Source organism: Ylistrum balloti, unplaced genomic scaffold (genome assembly GCF_031769215.1).
Source record: "Ylistrum balloti isolate Yb309-2 unplaced genomic scaffold, AGI_CSIRO_Ybal_v1 Utg371548, whole genome shotgun sequence".
In the NCBI taxonomy this organism is placed as follows: Eukaryota; Metazoa; Mollusca; class Bivalvia; order Pectinida; family Pectinidae; genus Ylistrum; species Ylistrum balloti.
The window spans coordinates 161,041-167,166 of record NW_026782797.1 but is presented as its reverse complement, the minus strand read 5'-3'; positions in this window follow the sequence as shown (position 1 = coordinate 167,166).

Below are 6,126 nucleotides of genomic sequence, written 5' to 3'. Positions count from 1 at the left end.
TTCTGTACGAATGTTATACTTAATGTGCCACTTCCTTCAACTCCAGTGAAATATATTATGTACGAGTGTTATACTTAATGTGCCACTTCCTTCACCTCCAGTGAAATATATTATGTACGAATGTTATACTTAATGTGCCACTTCCTTCAACTCCAGTGAAATATATTCTGTACGAATGTTATACTTAATGTGCCACTTCCTTCACCTCCAGTGAAATATATTATGTACGAATGTTATACTTAATGTGCCACTTCCTTCAACTCCAGTGAAATATATTCTGTACGAATGTTATACTTAATGTGCCACTTCCTTCAACTCCAGTGAAATATATTATGTACTTCCTTTAACCCAAGAATATATTATACTTAATGTGCCACTTTCTACAACTCCAGTGAAATATATTCTGTACGAATGTTATACTTAATGTGCCACTTCCTTCAACTCCAGTGAAATATATTATGTACGAATGTTATACTTAATGTGCCACTTCCTTCAACTCCAGTGAAATATATTCTGTACGAATGTTATACTTAATGTGCCACTTCCTTCAACTCCAGTGAAATATATTCTGTACGAGTGTTATACTTAATGTGCCACTTCCTTCACCTCCAGTGAAATATATTCTGTACGAATGTTATACTTAATGTGCCACTTCCTTCAACTCCAGTGAAATATATTCTGTACGAGTGTTATACTTAATGTGCCACTTCCTTCACCTCCAGTGAAATATATTCTGTACGAATGTTATACTTAATGTGCCACTTCCTTCAACTCCAGTGAAATATATTATGTATATAGTGTTATACTTAATGTGCCACTTCCTTCACCTCCAGTGAAATATATTATGTACGAATGTTATACAATGTGCCACTTCCTTCAACTCCAGTGAAATATATTCTGTACGAATGTTATACTTAATGTGCCACTTCCTTCACCTCCAGTGAAATATATTATGTACGAATGTTATACTTAATGTGCCACTTCCTTCAACTCCAGTGAAATATATTCTGTACGAATGTTATACTTAATGTGCCACTTCCTTCAACTCCAGTGAAATATATTATGTACGAATGTTATACTTAATGTGCCACTTCCTTCAACTCCAGTGAAATATATTCTGTACGAATGTTATACTTAATGTGCCACTTCCTTCAACTCCAGTGAAATATATTACATGTGCACAATGTTATACTTAATGTGCCACTTCCTTCAACTCCAGTGAAATATATTCTGTACGAATGTTATACTTAATGTGCCACTTCCTTCAACTCCAGTGAAATATATTCTGTACGAATGTTATACTTAATGTGCCACTTCCTTCAACTCCAGTGAAATATATTCTGTACGAATGTTATACTTAATGTGCCACTTCCTTCAACTCCAGTGAAATATATTCTGTACGAATGTTATACTAAATATTTAACTTCATTTAACTCCAGTGAAACCTATATTATATAACTATATTAGATGTTTGAGTCTGTTTTTATGTATCATTATAACTACTAACTTTTTGCTACTTTTATCTAAACCCAGTAATAGAGCAAATATTTGTAGTTTTCTCGTTACGAATTACTATATCTTAAGTACAATGAAATAAGAATTCTTTATTTATTATTTATTGGAAAAGCATCTTTGTTTATGTGTATATTTCCACATTCAGGTAATTAGGAATGAGATTCCGGGAATATTCAGTAATTGTTATGATTGCACATCCATTCTTATGTAATTGACGACACGTTATTATATTACTTCGGATAAAAAAGTTAAGTACTTACCTGGACAAGATGTGGACAGGTGTAGAAGGCAGTTCAGAGGACTAAAGGTATGGTTACATTGCCAAACGTCATTCTCGAACAAAACTGTTTCTCAAGGTATGTGTTTCCGATGAGTTATATCAGTATACCCTTATCAGTCACGTGGTACAAGTAGTAATCTGGATAAAGGCCGATCGATTTCTTGTAAATACTTTTATCAACCCCACGGTTAGGTAAGAATTTGTTATAGAAATGAACCGAACAGTATTTTTATGGTACTTGAGACATGGTAATTTATGGTCAAATGTTTTAACAACCTCACGTCTATACATGATACATGTACTTGGATTAGTCATAAAATAGAAATATTTGTTATATAGAATCATACCAGTTGATCTATTCTAGAATTCAAAAGTGGTCTAGTTTTCCTTAATGTGAAGAATTGAACAGTGTCCTTTCTGTCAAGTGTTAAAATATTTCTGCACACTGTTATAGTCTGTAGTGACGAACTTATACAGTTTCTCGGTCGTTTCTTTTAAATTTTAAGTATACGCATCATGCTCTATTGTCTGTAAAGTTGGAAACTGTTTGGTCAATGCGCATAAACCTCCATTCTAAACCGTTGGGTATCTATGTTGTCCTGTCAATAGGTATGTATCTGTATGAGTATCTATGTGTTCCTGTCAATAAGCATGTATCTGTATGGGTATGTATGTGTTCCTGTCAATAAGCATGTATCTGTATGGGTATTTATGTGTTCCTGTCAATAAGCGTGTATCTGTATGGGTATCTATGTTGTCCTGTCAATAAGCATGTATCTGTGTGGGTATCTATGTGTTCCTGTCAATAAGCATGTATCTGTATGGGTATCTATGTGTTCCTGTCAATAAGCATGTATATGTATGGGTATCTATGTGTTCCTGTCAATAAGCATGTATATGTATGGGTATCTATGTGTTCCTGTCAATAAGCATGTATCTGTGTGGGTATCTATGTGTTCCTGTCAATAAGCATGTATCTGTATGGGTATCTATGTGTTCCTGTCAATAAGCATGTATCTGTGTGGGTATCTATGTTGTCCTGTCAATAAGCATGTATATGTATGGGTATGTATGTGTTCCTGTCAATAAGCATGTATATGTATGGGTATCTATGTGTTCCTGTCAATAAGCATGTATCTGTGTGGGTATCTATGTGTTCCTGTCGATAAGCATGTATCTGTATGGGTATCTATGTGTTCCTGTCAATAAGCATATATATGTATGGGTATCTATGTGTTCCTGTCAATAAGCATGTATATGTATGGGTATCTATGTGTTCCTGTCAATAAGCATGTATCTGTGTGGGTATCTATGTGTTCCTGTCAATAAGCATGTATCTGTATGGGTATCTATGTGTTCCTGTCAATAAGCATATATCTGTGTGGGTGTCTATGTTGTCCTGTCAATAGGTATGTATCTGTATGGGTGTATATGATGTCCTGTCAATAAGCATGTATCTGTGTGGGTGTCTATGTGTTCCTGTCAATAAGCATGTATCTGTGTGGGTGTCTATGTTGTCCTGTCAATAAGCATGTATCTGTGTGGGTGTCTATGTTGTCCTGTCAATAAGCATGTATCTGTGTGGGTGTCTATGTTGTCCTGTCAATAAGCATGTATATGTATGGGTATCTATGTGTTCCTGTCAATAAGCATGTATCTGTGTGGGTATCTATGTTGTCCTGTCAATAAGCGTGTATATGTATGGGTATGTATGTGTTCCTGTCAATAAGCATGTATCTGTATGGGTATCTATTTTGTCCTGTCAATAAGCATGCATATGTATGGGTATCTATGTGTTCCTGTCAATAAGCATGTATATGTATGGGTATCTATGTGTTCCTGTCAATAAGCATGTATCTGTGTGGGTATCTATGTGTTCCTGTCAATAAGCATGTATCTGTATGGGTATCTATGTGTTCCTGTCAATAAGCATGTATCTGTGTGGGTATCTATGTTGTCCTGTCAATAAGCATGTATATGTATGGGTATGTATGTGTTCCTGTCAATAAGCATGTATATGTATGGGTATCTATGTGTTCCTGTCAATAAGCATGTATATGTATGGGTATCTATGTGTTCCTGTCAATAAGCATGTATCTGTGTGGGTATCTATGTGTTACTGTCGATAAGCATGTTTCTGTTTGGGTATCTATGTGTTCCTGTCAATAAGCATATATATGTATGGGTATCTATGTGTTCCTGTCAATAAGCATGTATATGTGTGGGTATCTATGTGTTCCTGTCAATAAGCATGTATCTGTGTGGGTATCTATGTGTTCCTGTCAATAAGCATATATCTGTGTGGGTGTCTATGTTGTTCCTGTCAATAGGTATATATCTGTGTGGGTGTCTATGTTGTCCTGTCAATAGGAATGTATCTGTATGGGTATCTATGTGTTCCTGTCAATAAGCATGTATCTGTGTGGGTGTCTATGTGTTCCTGTCAATAAGCATGTATCTGTGTGGGTGTCTATGTTGTCCTGTCAATAAGCATGTATCTGTGTGGGTGTCTATGTTGTCCTGTCAATAAGCATGTATCTGTGTGGGTGTCTATGTTGTCCTGTCAATAAGCATGTATCTGTGTGGGTGTCTATGTGTTCCTGTCAATAAGCATGTATCTGTGTGGGTATCTATGTGTTCCTGTCAATAAGCATGTATCTGTATGGGTATTTATGTGTTCCTGTCAATAAGCGTGTATCTGTATGGGTATCTATGTGTTCCTGTCAATAAGCATGTATCTGTGTGGGTGTCTATGTTGTCCTGTCAATAGGTATGTATCTGTATGAGTGTATATGATGTCCTGTCAATAAGCATGTATCTGTATGAGTATCTATGTGTTCCTGTCAATACACATGTATCTGTGTGGGTGTCTATGTTGTCCTGTCAATAAGCATGTATCTGTGTGGGTGTCTATGTTGTCCTGTCAATAAGCATGTATCTGTGTGGGTGTCTATGTTGTCCTGTCAATAAGCATGTATCTGTGTGGGTGTCTATGTGTTCCTGTCAATAAGCATGTATCTGTGTGGGTATCTATGTGTTCCTGTCAATAAGCATGTATCTGTATGGGTATCTATGTGTATCTGTATGGGTATCTATGTGTTCCTGTCAATAAGCATGTATCTGTGTGGGTGTCTATGTTGTCCTGTCAATAGGTATGTATCTGTATGAGTATCTATGTGTTCCTGTCAATACACATGTATCTGTATGAGTATCTATGTGTTCCTGTCAATACACATGTATCTGTATGGGTATTTATGTGTTCCTGTCAATAAGCATGTATCTGTGTGGGTGTCTATGTTGTTCTGTCAATAAGCATGTATCTGTGTGGGTGTCTATGTGTTCCTGTCAATACACATGTATCTGTGTGGGTGTCTATGTTGTCCTGTCAATAGGTATGTATCTGTATGGGTGTCTATGTTGTCCTGTCAATAGGTATGTATCTGTATGGGTGTCGATGTTGTCCTGTCAATAAGCATGTATCTGTGTGGGTGTCTATGTGTTCCTGTCAATAAGCATGTATCTGTGTGGGTGTCTATGTTGTCCTGTCAATAAGCATGTATCTGTGTGGGTGTCTATGTTGTCCTGTCAATAAGCATGTATCTGTGTGGGTGTCTATGTTGTCCTGTCAATAAGCATGTATCTGTGTGGGTGTCTATGTTGTCCTGTCTATAAGCATGTATCTGTGTGGGTGTCTATGTTGTCCCGTCAATAAGCATGTATCTGTGTGGGTGTCTATGCTGTCCTGTCTATAAGCATGTATCTGTATGGGTATATATGTTGACGTGTCAATAAGCATGTATCTGTATGGGTATCTATGTTGTCGTGTTATCTGTATTAGTATCTATGTGTAACACAGTAGGCGTAAACACACGTACTTGTTGGTAATAGCCATGTTTATTACATGTTGAATAATAAAAATGTTACATGTACAAAAGCAACACTTCATCAACATACAAAGTTCATATACTCATACTAGTACTTCACCTTGTATCTTGTAACAGAACTGTCCCTGTATAAAAACAGTACTTCTTAGGTATACACTAAAATACACACTCCTCATACTGTTCATCATGGTGTAACCTGTCTGTCCATAGGGCTAGTGAACTCTCTCTCCGACCCCTAAACTGTTTGTCCGTAGGACGGTGTCCATAGGGCTCTAATCCCTATTCTATATGATCTCGTCATAAAAATGCCACGATCTAATGCCTCATTGGTTGAGTTTCTTATTAGGGTGGACTTGAGTTTATTAGACTGCCATTAAGCTGCCTAATACTTGTTAACCGGGAGAAGTAGATGTCAGTGCTGTCCAATGTAAATACAGTTACGAAATA